General features: G+C 41.6%; 1 long non-coding RNA gene across 2 annotated transcripts in view; it reads right to left on the reverse strand.

Annotated features, from left to right (window-relative positions):
- The window catches only part of LOC140598366 (uncharacterized), a 109291-nt gene extending 94108 nt beyond the window's left edge, over nt 1-15183 (reverse strand). Inside the window, exons 1-2 of one of the 2 annotated variants that reach the window (XR_012000752.1) lie at nt 15050-15183; nt 14008-14154 (exon numbers count right to left, since the gene is read on the reverse strand). This is a non-coding gene — a long non-coding RNA (uncharacterized lncRNA). The remainder of the gene's footprint in view (nt 1-14007; nt 14155-15049) is intronic. The other variant, XR_012000753.1, reaches the window with a different exon arrangement.
- Between the last annotated feature and the right edge of the window lie 1831 nt (nt 15184-17014).

The raw sequence follows: 17014 nt of genomic DNA on the forward strand, positions 1-17014 counted from the left end.
GTTGGCAATGCAGTCACAGCCAGACATTCAAATTAGTTTTCAAACTCAACTTTTTCCGAGAAGATTTTTTTCAGAAGTTGGATTAACAAGTTTATCAGCAGCTAATTGAAGCTGAGCACCCTACCATTCATCAGTCTGGTTATTTCTCTTCTTACCACGAAGTTATTGCTTACACAAACCGTCTAGAGAATTCAAACCCAACATGTCCAGCATGAACCCATTCTTTCCCCAAATTTATTCTTACGTCTATACTTCCTGTCCAGATTATGGTCCCACTGAATGCCAACATGAAAGATCTTCAAGTCATCTTGACTCCAACTTTCTCCACCACATCTGATAAGTCAGTGAGACCCATGATTTCAACTTCATAGATGTGTCCACCATGTGCCCACTCCCGTCTCACTACCACCTGCTCAACTCTCATCATCTCTTTCCTGAATCACAACAGCCTCCGAGCTAAAAGGCCTGCCACTTTCTTCCCAACTGCTGGACACTTCACTGCTTCAAACCCTTGATAGTTTGGTTTTGTATCTCCTAAGACAGAATTCAGACTTTGCTCCAGCCACCCTGGGGTCTTTGTCTTTCCCCTGGTATGTGCATGCATCTTTGTCCATGCTTTTTCCTCTGCATAAAACAACCTCGCCAGCCCTTTAAATTTTTACCTGAAAATTAAGAGGGAAAACCTCAAATCTTACTTTTCTGAGAAGACTTTCCCACCCTCAAGCGGAACTGGTCTCTTTTTTTCTGTGCTCCCACAGCTCTTTGTTCATAACTTTATTATAGCCTTGATCTGATGCATTAGAGCTGTGTTTATGTCTATCTATCCATCTCTATTATGAGGCCCTATGATTCCTATCCATCTTAGTTATGGAAAAATCATGCCATTTATCTTGATACAGACTAGTTCCCCACAGAGCTGGGCCTCACTCTCTGGGTGGAGTGAAGAATACACAGAAGGGCATGCGGATAGCCTTATTGAACCCACATTAACAACAGTATATAGCCTCTCACTCATAACATGACAGAGGAGATACCTCTTCTACATCCAGGAGATGGATTCAAGTTCAACCAGGTATGTCTTGTACCAATTATCAATGACAACAACTAATGTTTGTCGAGCACTACATTTTACTAAGCACTTTACAATCATTTCATTTGTTACAACAGTTCTATAGGGTGAGGATTTTTCTCTGCTTCTTTATTCTCTAGTCCAGGGGTTGGCACATATTGGGTAAACAATAAATACTGCTAATGAATGAACAGTATACACACTGTATTATTACCCTCATTTTGCTGATAAATTGAGATGTAGAGAGGTTAAATAACTCATTCAAGAGTTATGGACTGAATTATATTCCTCTAAAATTCAGATATTGAAGCCCTAACCTTTAATATGACTGAATTTGAAGATAGGGCTTTTAAGAGGTTATTAAGGTTAAATGAGGTCATAAGAGTCCAATAGGATTGGTAGCCTTACAAGAAGAGGGAGAGAGAGAGCTGTGTGTGTGTGTGTGTGTGTGTGTGTGTGTGTGTGTACATACACAAGAAAAGGCCATGTGAGAACATAGCCATACAGCAGCCATGTGTTCTCCCTGGAATTCAACCATGCTAGCGCCCTGATCACAGATTTCCTCCAGAAAGGTGAGAAACTAAATATCTATTGTGTAAGCCATTCAGTCTATGATATTTTGCTTTGGCAAACCAAATTGACTAATACATCAAGCTACTTGGGGCAATTAGGAAATGGAAGACTCAAGCTTGGAACCTGGGTCAACAGGTTCCAGAACCTTTATTCAACTGCTTTGCAACACTTACCAGGTTATATGTTGTGATCCTTTAGTTGGCCCTGAATTCAGCCTAATGGTTCACAATCAGCATTTTTTTAGGAAATTAAATGGGCAAGTGTAGAATAGAGTATAACTGAATAGAGTAGAAAAATAACAGAGTATATCACACATAGAAGAATAGGTATATTTTATGAAACTTTTGTCTCAGGAGTATGTGGGAAAGTGTGGAGGGGTATTTGTATCCCAGGATAAAATGTATTCTTTATTGTGAGTTTTAGTCAAAATATATTTTTTAAAACATTATAGTTCTTGCTATTCTACTTCAAAAACAGCCCATTCATCTCTCTCTAACCAACCCTCTTCTGACATAAGCACCATGGATGAACCCCAATATTCATGTTGTTTATAAAATGTCTTAATATAGCTCACCCCAGCATGGCATAGTTTGTCACTTAAGCTCTACACATGATATATATATATATATATATATATATATATATATATATATATATATCCTTATTCATTTTTGTGCCATGGTTTTTCCTTACAATAGGCCATGGAAGCTGGGCCACAAACTTGACTGTCCATCCTTACTCCCTATTTTCTATGACCTTTAACTCACTTAACCCAGGATTTCTCCATTATACATGCACACTAAATATGTATAAAATAAATTCAACCAATTGATCCAATCAAGTAGATTATATCCACTGGAGTGTCTTTATAAGCAGGCACCAGTGACCCATAAAAATCTGAAGATTACAGCATAAAATTCAGTCTCTAAGGAGTCTAGAGGCAGTTACAGAGAGATAAAGCAGGCACGAGGCTCCATTCCTGGGTAACTTGGCTTTCAAGCCTAGAACCACTCCATGAGTGGATTTTTTAATGCTAAGACCACATAAATACCAAAATTTTCTTTCAGCTTCTGTCTTGATCTCTACATGGTAGTCAGGATCATTGACTATGGTGAGGGGAAGGTGTAGGATGTTCATCCCACTGAAATAGGATTGGAAGCTCAGGAATAGTCACCTCAGAGACCATATCTGGATATGGGCCAGATGGGTAGCTATTGCCACAGAATGATCTGTCTGGATTCTGAGTAGGAAAGCCAGATATGCTCCAGAAGAAAAGATTCGGGATGTACTGTCCATTAGCACTGTGGACTATTCTAAATTGTACCTATCCAACTTCAGAAGAGCAGAAATCCCTTTGATCTTGGGTCAGCCCCAGCATACCTGGCTTGCTGCCTCTCCAGGGTACGGCCCACTCCACAAACAGTGCCTCAAACTGAGAATGTGCATTTCCATGTCAGAGACCATCTGACTCTCCACCAAGGAATTCTCTTTTTCAATTTCTAGAGATAATGCCTCTTCCTCTGGGTAGATATGGTCTCTCAGGGGTGAAGGAGTAGAAGATGGGTTCAGCTTTCCCCCTATTCCTTGATTTAACATCATCCTTTTCCAAGGCCCTATACCTCTGTGACCCAGGTCAGAACCTAACACAGGTTGGAATTAGGGGAGAGAGTCTCTGGTCTACCTTATTCTAATGTCGTGTTTTTGTTAGCTTTTTGACTGCTCAGCATCTATTCCATCTTAATTTAATAACAGATTCCAATTTTTGACAAACTACTTCTCTCCCAGTACATTGTGTCTATCAAGAGGCTCCATCATCCCCAGACAAAGGGGCAGTCATAATACCCTAAATGGCCAATCAAGTGCTCCCTTCCTAGAGTTTGAATCATGAGAATTATAGTAAAATACTTAGAAGTCTTTTGTTATTGAGGTAGCCCTTCGCCCTAACAAGACAGTTGGATGGTTGCTTTTGTCCAGAACTTCTGGACCTATATGTCTCCTGTGTATTCCAAACCTGCTTCTTTGATCTCATGAGCAACTTTCATACCTCTCATTTTTGCTTAAATTAGCCAGCATTTGCTTCTATTGCTTATAACCAGAATTGCTATCAGTTTCCTGTGGTAAGAACAAAGATCAGGCTTGGAGTCTGGGAATTGAGAGACAAAGGGTGAGGAAGGTAATAAACCTACAATTGGCAGATAATGAAGCCTAACCAAGAGACCATGAACCCAGGCTCTATACTACTTATTTCTAAATCCTTACACACTCAGCACACACTTAATACATAGCTGACCCTCAAAATTTACTTGCTGAAACACAGTTAAAACTTACAACAATGTGAATATGACTAGGAGAGAGAAATAAATGGCACTGAAACATTATTCTGAACAGTAGAAACTTTGGAGGAAAGAAACAGCTCTCAAAAAAGTCCGTTACCTCTTCGCCTTTCCCTCTATCTCGCTTCCACTCCACGTTCCCCCCACTTTCAACAACAAATAAAAAATTCAAAGCTTCATCCTGGCCCTCTCATTTGTTAGGGCAGAAAATGCAGTGTCTGTTATACCATGGAGTAAAGCATCGAAGCAATGTAAAATAAAACCAATGTAAAATAAAGGCTTTCAAAGAATTCCTAAATTTTGATCCTTTCTGATATTCCCCTGACTCCAGTTAATAAAAATAGCTACAGTTAATAAAACATTCTATCCACTCCTTTTCAATGCTGCCTATTATTCTTGAATGCTCAAAAGCCCCAGGCTCCCAGCCAGGTCAAAAGGTTTCACAAAACATCCACGAATTATTTCGAAGCAGAGAGATTCCCACAGCATGTCTCCCCGGAAGCTGTAAGGCAAGAAAATCCATCCTCTCTTTCTGATCGAAAGCCAGAATTCACTGGAGGAGATATAAAGAAACCACCAGATAAAGGTTTCTTCTCATTTTGCACCTTCAACCTGTAATCCCAGGTACACCCCTCACCTAAGTAGGAGCGTTCTCTCCCAGGAGAAGAATCCCAGCGTACCGTACCTTCTATGATAATATAGTTTCAACTTCTTTTTGTAACTACAAATTCGGGTTGTTTTTTTTTTTAATTCCATTCTCCAGTATGCTGGAGGGCATGAGTAGTTTTTTTCTCCCAAGCACTGAAGGGAGAAAATTCTCCCAACTTAGCCCTGTTGCCTTTTGTCTTTCAATCAGACTTTAGCAGGTTCAAGTTGAGCCTTCTAAAGAGGAGCCTCTGTTCCTTGTGGAACCAAACCTTTATGTACAGCCCTTTGGCTTTGCTGGATGTTGTTTTAATACTGTGGGCCCTGCAAGCAACACAGTATTTACAGCCTGAGAACCATCTATATTTGGTTTCATATCCCAAACCCCATTTCTTCATGGGTATATTGTGACTTTAGGGTAAAACCCTTAAACCCCAAATGCCTGTAGCTGCTAATATATGAAATTCTACCCTGATTCAGTCCTGATCCACTGCCAAACTACTGATCTAAGGTTGGACCTTGTATATCCTACTAACATTGTCAAGAACGAAAAGACTTTGAAACTCAGAAAGATAGTAGGTTCTAGGGAAGGCCAACAGTGAGATGCAAATCACTCTGCTGTAACATTTGCATTTTTAAAATCAAATTGAACTGTGTGGTAACCAAGAACCACATTCTCCTACGAACTCAGAATATATCAGTTAGTAACTTGTCTTTGCTTCTTGCTATGATGCCTTCAACAAATTTATGATAATTTTGCCAGAATCAAGTTTCCGGAATCCGTTTGCTTTATGGATTCTTAGTCAAATTATTCCTCATCGTGGTCTAGAGTTGGAGGAGATGGTGGGGTGTTCTTTGTTTTATTTTATTTCTACTTTATAGTCTTAGTACATGACAATAAAAAGATAATTGTAAACCAAGTAAATATTCTAAGTACTACTTCCCAAGCCCATAACATTTCATACTCATTCTTTCAAGCATCTATCTATTCTCCATCAGGCTTGGTACCAGGCACAATACTGAAAATAGTAAAGTAGGTAATGGGTTTTTATATTTTAGCATTTTGAATGTGCCACTGGCCATCTTCACCTTGTAAAGCAATCTCCTTCATTAGCATAAAGTCTTTTTTTGTAGAGATTGGTTGCTATCCTATTTCTGGGCAAAATTAGAACTTCTGTTAGAGCTTGCATTCCACTTAGGCTTCTATCAGGCTTGGGCTTTTAAAAATTATGACATTTTATTGCAGCAAAATTGAGTCCTCGGGCCAGATCTTTCTACAGCAATTACAACAAAAAGTTCATTATAACCAAAAAAATATTCCAAAGTCCCACTGGTGGCGAATAGAGGCAGTGTTCTCTCTTGACTTCTAAGTGTCTTCCCACAGGCACTAAGAGGCACAATAGCTGGTGCTGCTGTCCCCTCTCCCGATTGGTAGTATTTGCAGGATTCTCTTCCAGGAGAGGTTTTTACTGTAACCACCATCCTCTCTAAGGCCTGCCCCAATTTCTTCCTCAGGGTGATCTAAGACATCAGAGAGCTAAAACTTAGCTCATTCTTACCAAAAATAAAGGAGGGCAATGGTTCTCAACTCTCCATGTGCAGCCCAGTCTCCTCCACTGGGTAATCAGGGTTCAGTCAAATCCGGCCCTGACCCAGCTTTCTATCTCACCTTCCTTAACGGGAAATTCAGGTCAATTACTCAGCTCAGCACCTTCCAAATGGGCCCTGTGCTTCCTCATCCTGATTCCTTCGCTTGAAACATCTGCCCCACCTAGAATATCCTTCCAAAATTCTGACTATTCTTGAATAACTAATTCAAACCCCACCCTCTCAAAAAGGCTTATAACTGATCCAAACTGAAGTCATCGTACCCACTTTTTTTCCAGTTACAGTAATTAGACAGCTGAAAGACACCGAGGGCCTGAGTTAGGACAAGGGCAGCAGGAATGTACAAAGAGAACAGATTCAAAGTCGCTTAATGATGGTCAAATCGTCAGGGCTACATGGCTGATGGTGGATGTAATTATCCATGCTTCTTTGTCAGAAAATTGACTGGGAATGAGGCCAAGGCCATGGAGAGGACATGAACCTTTTTCCATACATACCATTGCTACTAAGGTACAATATTTAGAACCTGAGGCAGAAATGACCACTGGTCTGGTCTAATGGGAAAATTCTTAAGATTTTATATTTTCCCAAAGGAAGTAGGAAGTAAAGAAACATCTCTATACCACAGAGATCTGCTGCTGACTCTAACTACAATAATCTCGCATTGTGAATTCCTTCCCCCACCCCCGCACTGGTTCTTTCATCACAGACACCCAACTTGAAATCAAAGATGACCAACGTCACTTCTGGGATTTTATTACTTGAAATATGGGAAATGAAGGTTATAGCTCTCGAGGCTCTTGAGCCATACATGTGTGTCTCAGTCTGTCTTGCCTGAAATAAATTTGCTACAATCACTGTTTTACAATATGCTAAAGATATATTACCAAAATAAGCTTGCTTCTCCACAGACTAAGTGAGCCAAAGGCATTGTGTTCCATCTTTACAATGAAATGCAGATTTCTCATTGAAAGACTAATCTTCAGTTTCAAAAGATTGAACAAAATGGTGCTTAAAAAGAATTATAGCTGGTTAAATATAAGCTGCTAAAAACATCTAAGACGAGAATATTCTTTGAGTATCAAAGCATTTTCATCTGCTTATGATTTAAACAATTTTTTTCGACAGAAGACCTTGCCCTAGTATTTTCTTCTGAGATCAGCAAACAAAAATCAGTAAGTATGCTGACCCAGAGCCTTCTTTACCTAGATGATTTATTTCTCCCTGTGTCAATGAGATTACTTTGTATGGGGGAAGATTGGCCCCTCTCCCAGCCTTGACATCTCACTGGCAGGACTGAAAAGTTAAAATCCCCCGCCCCTGGCCTGGACCTACTTACAGCGGGTTTGAAGTGAGCCCTGGTGGGACACTCATGCACCACTTCCCCTCCAGACCACTGCTCATTGACAGAGAGGCCAGTTCAAGGAGACTCTGCTTAAAATTAATTATCCACTCCTTCCTTAGGAGTCTTCTTGGCCCCAAAGAGTAGTCTCTATCCTTTCCTCCATATAACCCACTCTCCTTTCCCTTATCACTGCCCAGACCCTTCCCTTGGGTCTTCCAGAAGTCATGGCCTGTCAAGACTTCCCTTAATATATTACTTTCTCACTCCAGCTGGTATCTCAAGTAGATCCTAGAGGCACTGCTTTCTCTGCAGCTCCTTCCAGTGGTGGTTATCTGTTCTCTGATTTATCTTGAAGGAAGGGGTAGATCTCATTTCTCATTACCATATCCAGATAAATATTTCTGATTCTGCCTTGCAAACTTCAGCTTCACTACCCTACACTTCTCATTGCAATGATCTACTTTCCTCTCTGCCAACTGAAAGAATCTTTTGTTTGCTCACTCTCTTTCTCTTCACTTCCATTTCTGTAATATTTTTTAGTGGGTTCGATAGCCACATAGATTCTTGATTTTTTTTTTTTACCAGCCATTGGAATTATCCTGTATCCCACCTCTGCCACTCACTTTCATGACCCCACCATCTTTCTTTTCATCACCAATAATTTTCACCTCCAATTTTAGGTTTCAGACATCTCTTTACTAATTATAACCCATGATCTTTCCAGCTCAATATTTTTTTTTACTGCAACTCCAAAAATGCTTTGTCTCCCTTAGGATATTCAAATCATTGGTCTCATCACTCTTGTACATCCATCAGGCTCTCACTTCCTTCCATGCTGCAGCTTAAATTCTATGGTCCATGTTTAAAATCCACCCCCCCTCCCCCATAAAATCTCCCAGCTTTCCTGATCATCTTTCCCACCAGGTATTCAGCTGACAAAATGGCAATCCTAGCTAAATTCAGCTTTCTGCCGACTCCATGCTGACACCCAAACCAACACTAAATGTTAGAGCAAAACTATAACCCTTCTAACTAAGCCCACTTTAAAATCGTGACCACAAACGTCAGCTATGCCCTCAACATTAATCAGGAATTCCAGCTTACTGTCTTAGTCAATTCATCCTCCTGCTCTCTGAGACAAGTATATCTCACACATTCTTCCTCACTTAGAGCTCCAACACATCCTATGCATTCTTCTCTCAGGTGATAACTTCATTTCTTATTTTACTGAGAAAAAAGAGACACTCGGAAGAGAACATTCTCAACCTGCAGCCAATTTTACATCCTATCTCCTGCTGTGTGCACATTTCACCCGCCCTCCTATAGTGGTCACTGAACTGTATGTCCTATCAGAGACCTCCTCCTCCCCTTATGCAATGGACTCATCCCCTCCTGCCTGTTCAAGGACTTTGGCACAGCAATTATTTCCAGTCTCTCCTGAGTAAGCATGTTTGGCTGCCTACCAGGTCACATACATCAGCAAACATACTGAAATAGTTTCCTTTTGGAAAAAGAAGCCCTCCCTTGGCCCCACATCTTCCTCCTGGTCCTGTTAATGCCACTCTCCATTTCTCGGCTCCTGTCCACAGCAAAATTATTTCGAAGAGTGTGCATTCTCTTGATACCTAATTTCTCACTTCCTATTCTTTCTCAAACCCCTTCCATTCAGGTTAATATTCCTTCCATGACACCAAATCCACTCCTTTTAAGGTCTCCAATGAGCTCGGTATTGCTGAACTTGAGAGTCTTGTCTTGGTCTTCATCTAATTTGGCTTTCCTGCATCATTTAATAATTCATCACTCTCGTTCCGGGAACATTTTTTCTCCTGTACTTGGAACATCATATGTTTCTGGTTTTCTTCTTATCTCCCTGGCACCTCCCATTTTCATTTACTAGCTTCCTCACTCCTACTGAGGCACAGTCCTCAGACCTCTTCTCTATCTATCAACACTTCTATCCCTCAAATGATCTTCCTCTTCTCTTGCTTTCAGTACTATCTACGTGCTATGGCCCAAGTGCAAATCTGCATCCTCTGGCTTCTCCCATAATCCACATACATTCAAATCCCTGCATGACGTCTCCACTTGGATGTCTAACAGGAATCTCTGCAGACTTGAGAACAATCAAAGAATCCATGACATTGATGACCAATAACCATGAGAAGGTACTTAACTTCACTAGTAATCAGGTTGTGCCAAACAAAAAGGAAAATGCATTTTTCCCATCACATCATTATTACCAAGTATGTTGCCACGAATATTTATAGGCATGTCTTCAATACATGTGTGCATGCAATTCTGTTGGGAATTATGGAGTCATAGGGAGGGCCTACAGAAGCTCAAGTTGAGGTAATGCCAAACTTTTCTAAAGTGTTTATATATATAAACAGAGAATATATAAACATTCTCAGCCATGTTTCAAGTTCCTGTCTTTAATCTCTCTGTGGCTACTACCAGTCATTTTAGTTTTCACCAGATCGCTATGTATGTCCTATTATGACATCATGTTTTTAATTTGCATTTTCTTGACTACTGGTGAGGTTAACACCTTTTCACTGCAGGCCAAACAAATTCAACTATGATATTTAGGGTGCAAGTTCAGGTGGTTGAACTATAAAGAAAACTAACAGAGCAACTATCATAAAAATCAGGGGAATAAGGTTACCCATTAGGGGAATGGAAGATAAACTTCTAGAAGAGGGCACGTGGCAGGGGAGGGGCCCTTAGAATGCTGGCAGTACTGTGTCTTTCATCCCATACAGTAGTGACATACATATCACTCTGTGATCAGGCATTGGGCTATAAAGTCTTGTTTTGCACATTTTTCTATATTTGTCTTATTTCACAGTAAAAATTTCAAATAAAAGGTTAAGTAACGAAATTAATATTATTTGACTACCTACTGTGTACGGGATCCTATGGCAAATATAGGGACTCAACGATGAATAAGGAAGGTTCTTTCCCTCAAGGTTACCATGACTCACACAACTAGTAGATGGGCAGTATGCACTGCTTCTAGAGAAATGAGAACCTGTGAAGGATGCCAAAGGGGAAGGGGATTTGTGATGTGCTGTCAAATGTGAGTAGGATTAGATAAGCAAAGAATAGGAGGAGGCATTATGGACACCTTTTGATTTGTGACTGGAGTCAACTCTCCATCTACACACACACACACACACACACACACACACACACACGCTGATAGTCAGATGCTCACAGTCATACACATACTCACATATTAGTTTGCTAGGGCTGCCATAACTAAGCACCACAGACTTAAACGACTGTGGCTTAAACAACAAAAATACATTGTCTCCAAGTTCTAGAAACTAAAAGCTGGAAATCAAGGCGTGGGAAGACCTCTTTCTGTGGTCTGTGAGGAAGAATCTGTTCCTGGCTTAGAGATGGCCTTCTTCCCCCTGGATCTCTTCACAGTATCTTCCTTCTTTGAGTGTCACTGAGTCAAAAGTTTCCCATTTTATAAGGATACTGGTCATACTGGATTGCGGCCCACCCTAATGACCTCATTTTAATTTGATTATAAAGACCCTATCTTCAAATAAGGTCACATTCTGAGGCACTGGTACTTAAGACTTCAATGTATGAATTTGAAGGAGTTGTGGGGGGGGGACACAATTACACTTATAACATGTACGTATACATATAGCTTCACAAATTCACACATATATGTACTCCCATACACATACACAATCACATACACAAACTCCCATTCACACAGACTCATTCACAAATATGCATATGAATTGCTCCTGGAGAGCAAACTCTCCCATATACTCATACACACACCCAAGTATTCTCAAAATGCCCTGACACACACATACATACTCACATACCCAGATTACACTTTCTCACACATACTCATACATACTAATATGTGAGCATCGTACAAACATGTACACATCTCACATCTGTAGAGGAGATACTCTTTCTCCCAGTCTGCTCCTCACAGCATCTCATCTCCTTGGAGGAATGTGACCTAAGCCAAGAAAAGCAGGGCCTTCCCCAAGAGTAAGTCACCTGGAACTAAGAGAAGACCACCCCCTTTCCTCTGTGGTGGCAAATCTGGGAAAAGTACAAGTAGGTACTCTCAGGCTGCTATTGGAAACATTACTTCCTGGTCATCTGCGGGATACGCCTGTCTGCTGGAGGGGAATGAAGGAGATTCATGTGAGAGAATAAGAAAGGGAGCCCCATTGACCCTTACCCCCGGGTTCCAGCCACCTATGGAGTCAGCTGCACCCTGACTTGCCTAACAATTCAGTACTCCCTTTACTGCCCAAGTTAGTTTGGGTTGGGTTTCTATTAATCATAATTGAAAGAAGCCAGATTCCTTGAAAGGGCTTTCCAATGGAAGCCTAGGGAGTGTGAAGGGAACTATGATGATAGAAGGGAAGTGACTAAAATGGAACTTGTGGCCACAGTTGGGTTTTCTTTTCTTTTCATTCCATTTTGTTTTATTATTCCAGAGGCATACCGTCCTCCAACTACACTGCCTTTTTTCAATACTTTGCCAACCTCTACCCCAGCAAATTCTGCAATCTCCCTCCTCCTTACAGCACATCTGCTTGTATGTCAGTCTCTCCAGGACCACAGCCTGCTGCCTTTATGAAAGTCATATCCCTCATGGGATGCCCTAACTCAGACTTTTGATTGTTTTCTCTATAGCACTTCATCGCACTCTGGAATTATTTTGGGTGATACTTGCTTGGGCCTATCTTTCTTCTCCCTTAAACTATAAGCCTCCTAAGAAGAGAAATGTGGCGGGGGGGGGGGTGTTCTCCATCTTATCTCTGGAACACAGCACCCAGTGTGGCACTGCTGGGTGATCCAAGGTCAGTGGGAGAGACAAGGATGAGGATGATGTGTTCTCCGTTACTGCAGTAACTCCCCAGCTGTGGCCTCCCCATCCAGGCCTTCTGAAAAGGCAATTTTCAGTTGGCAACTTCACCATGGATTCCTACACCTCTGGTTCACTGCGGTTGTGCAGCTTTCAGCTCCTCCGTGACTCTTTCCCTTCATCTCCCAGGCTTCACCCCACAGAAATCTCCGCTGCATGACCTGCTTGCTCAAAGGGCGTAGTGTGTGGGCTCCTTATTTTTAGCACAGCCACCAGTGGCAAGTCACTTTGTTTTGGCTTTGGCTAAATGAGAAAACATGTTGATAATTTTAAAGTGACTAAACCAATTTTAATGTTTTAATTCCCACCCACCCACCTCCATTTTTTTTTTAATTTCTTAACCCCTAAGCCTTTTTTAGAGGGCATGCCACAGGCAGTGTTGGATCTCTTGAGACACAGCAGTGAAGAGAATGTCTTGTTCAGAAACATGCACAGTGACATGCAGGCAACTTTCTGTTTGGAGAGCCCTCTTTGGGGCTAAGGAGAGAGGATTGCTCTAGAGTCCCTAGTCACGAAATCCTGCTTGAGGGAAGACAACTGTTTTTTTTTTTTTTTTTCAAAGTAACACATGTGAGAGAAGTGACCATGGTTTGTTAACATTCCAGAGTCTCAGATACCAGAACTCTAATTTACCACAAAGAGCACTCCAGGGGGAAAAAATAGTTAACTGTGGTGTATTTAACACACCTGAAAGCCACATTTCCTCCTCTCTTCCCTTTCAGATACTCCATCTCTGGAAAACCAAACTGACAAGCAACTGCAATTCAGGGCTGTGGAGTATCCCGCATCAGAAATCAGTATGGAATGTTCCACTAGCTTTGCCTGTAACTTTTTTTACAGCCTTTAAATTGCCGTCTCTCTAACTACATTTCTTCAATGTTGCTATTTGAGTGGTATCAATCAGACAGGACTGCCCTTGGACACCGAACTCTCAGAGTCAGCCCTCATGAATAAATTCTGATTACTCCTGTATTCCAAAGAGAAAAATGTATGTTTTCAGCTGGTTGTGAGCTGTGGGTGGGTAGTTATTTAATAAATAAATAAATATATATATATATATATATATATATATATATATATATATATATATATATATATATATATCGACCTCTCATTTGTAGGTGTCTGATGCTAAAATGGGTGAATTTTTCTCCCACAACCACCTCAGGCCTAGCTCCTTGGCCACAGCCTTAACACTCCACTGCTTTGCCTAATTCCTAATTCTAAGCAACTCTCATGACCTAGTTTGTTTTGTTGATTAAAAAACGCACCAGTTTAGACTTCACATTTCAAGTTTGATTGCTGTGGGACAAACTGGCTCATAAATCTTCGCTAGGCTACTAGTAACTAGAGAGAAGTCTCTTTCTTCAGTAAACATTCCCTGCTTCTCAGTAATAGGGTGCCTTCCATCACCCAGAGGTTTTTTCCTTTTAATTGAGTGTTTGTTGAAGCATGACTCTGAGATAGGAGGCCTATTCAGGAATAGAAATTGCAGCCCAACGTGCCCGTTACTTACCTGAGACGGGCCCGAGACCAGCTGCACCTAACAGGGCCGGGATGCCTGGGCCCGGGCTTGGGCTGCTGGGCCAAAGAGCAACATTTCCGGAAGCCAGGGGGCACAGGGGGTTCGTGGGAGCCTGGGTCTGTGTAGCCTCTCCACTTCCTGCAAAGAAAGTTGAGGGTTAAAACAAATAATGCAACCGCCCTATGCTCACTTCCTCTGCACCTCCCACACACCCCCCTCCAAATTCCTCTCCCAGAATGGAAACTCAACTTCTCTGCGCATCAGAACAACGTATCTGTGTTTTTCCAACCCATTTCTCCTCTCTGGAAGTCAGGAATCTGCTTTCAAAGCTTCCCCTACTCTTGGAAAGGAGAAGAGAACCAACATTTCTGGAATCTCCGTTTTGCGCCAGGCATTCTATTAGCTGCTTTCCAACAGGGCAATTGACTTGGTGGGCGAGTTGCAGCTACCGGAAGGGCAGGTGCGCTGTCCTGGCTCTCCCGGTGCTGATCTCCGGGGCCCTGTTTTTTCCTGACCTGGAGTTCTTCTCACACATCAATATGGATAAGGTTTTACTTTGAACTGTTCATTCTTCCAGGAATGACAGATGTCAGATTAAACTGCAAAACTCTCCAACTTTACATTCACTGCATTCACCTCCAATCAATAAACGCATCCTGGTGCTTCTCAGCAGGAAGACACTCCTCATTATGGCCCTCCTCGGCATTGCCATTGCCGGGGAGCTGCTCCTCCCAGCCCTTCAGAGCTTACACTATTTTGCACATACACTTCTCACCCCTGATGTGAAGCAGTATAGTGTCTTCAAATGTGATTATTTGAATTCTAGCAGAAACATTTGAGGTATATCCGGGTGGCCCCCTGTCCTGAGCTGAACCTCCCCATGCTGCAGAAATGGGTTATTACAGATACCTAAGAATAGCTACAGCTTTTCTCTTGGCTGGAATAAATTACGGTGTGACCCCTCCTTGGTCTCCAGCATGTTGTGAGCCCTTTGCCTTCAAAACAAAATGGGGCCGAAATCACAAATATTTACCTCACAGAAATACTTGAGGGTTGTTCTTCTCTCTACTCTCCAACACAGCAAAATCTCAGCTTTGATCCTTGCTTGTTCTCACTGCCCTATTCCTTTGCCCACGCCTTCTCTGTCACTGGGCTGCTGAAAGTCCCTGTTCTCCCTCCCTATCAACTATTCACTCCTTGGTAACAGCTTAAAACCCTCCCCAAGAAGGAGACTGACAGCCGAGCTGGGTTTTCAGAGAACAGGAACACACAGAGCAGAGCACAGCAGGTGGGAGAAACATGTGCCTATTTGTGATTTTTGTGAGCATTTAAACATCCATTGGAGATTGATTCTCTGGGCATCTATTATAATAAACCTTAACATTTTATTACAATTCAATAAACAATCATCTATGACATGTGTTGGCCACTATAGTTTTGGTCACAAATTGCAGAAACCAACCTAAACTAGCTTGGGCAACAAATGAGAATGTATTGAAAAAACAGTAGAGAACACCACATCTAAATCATGGAAAGGATGGAGATGTAAGGTCAACAAAGTTCAAGAGGATTCACAGGCTCAAAAAGAAGTCTCTCTCTTTTTCTTTCCATCTCCCTTACACATCTCCCCGTTGCCCTCTTCTTCTCTCTGGCTTTCTCTGGTTCATTTTCCCTTACATTCACTCCTGATGGTTTGGGTTTTTTTTTTTAAGATTTTATTTATTTATTCATGAGAGACACAGAGAGAGAGGCAGAGACATAGGCAGAGGAGAAACAGGTGGAAAGCCCGATGCAGGACTCAATCCCAGGACCTTAGGATCACGACCTGAGCCAAAGGCAGATTCTCAATGACTGAGCCTCCCAGGTGCCCTACTCCTGATGATTTTTGACTTAACATCCTCCACCACTAGAGAAGACCTGACTATTTTTCTTGGTTTGATTTCTTAAAACCTGGGATAGGATACTAGTTGGCTCAGTTTGGGTCAGATGCCACCTTTGAATCAATAAATTCTATCTGGGGGCAGGGATGAGCTGGCAACTTTAAGAACATGGCTTTGCCTACAGGCATGGAGAAGAAAAGCACTTCCCAAAAAAGAAGATATTTAAAGTTAGGGTAATACTAATTACTGGCAACTGATAGCTCCTATATGTCTCTGTGATTTAACATGATGAAAGTTTATTTCTTGCTCATGACACAGTTCTGGTAGGATGAATCTTCTCCACAAGGAGCACAGGAGGAAGGGGAAATGGGTTTCCTCTTCTGTCCCGTCTCTACTGTAAGAGGTGTGAGAGGAATCGAGGAAAGGGCATTCTCAGTGTCCCAAACAGTAGGTGTCCATTGTGCTGGGCATAACACATTAGTATGCAACACCATCACCAAGGAACGCTTATTTATGAAAAAAAAACTATAAACAAACAAAAGAGATACAAATACACAACAAAACTGAACATGAAATTATGAAAAATCTCCAGGAAAACAGGAAAAATGGTGGTTTTTAAAAAATGTTTCATATGTTCAGATGGACCATCCTGAGGAACATTCTTGTTTGATTATCCTACGGTCTTACAAAGTACCAGGTTTCTGTTTCTACCTCCGCTGCCCCCCAGAAATGATAGAGTCATTTTATTTGCATGTATATCCCCGCCAGAGATCTTATTAGTGCCAGAGATTGCAATGAGCCAACACAGTAAAAGCTGGAATCAAGACCTTTCCTTGTTCCAATTCCTTGATCCCAGGCTTAACTGCGTTTCCTCATAGGATCTTTACTTGCCACAAAGAGACTGCAGCTGATTCTTTCTTTTTTCCAGTCCTGATCTCATCATTTCAATTAAGCAGCCTCTTGGAACAGAGCATACGGCAATCTTCATCAGTCTCTTTTGATTATGTCCAGGTCAAGGAATTGCCTCTGACTCCCACCTGCAGTTTTCTATGATGCCTTTGGGCCCTGGTCCCCTTCATTTTCCTTTTTTCCTTCTCTTCCTCCCTATGGAACATTCA

The sequence above is a fragment of the Vulpes vulpes genome, chromosome 3 (assembly GCF_048418805.1).
Source record: "Vulpes vulpes isolate BD-2025 chromosome 3, VulVul3, whole genome shotgun sequence".
Lineage (NCBI taxonomy): Eukaryota > Metazoa > Chordata > Mammalia > Carnivora > Canidae > Vulpes > Vulpes vulpes.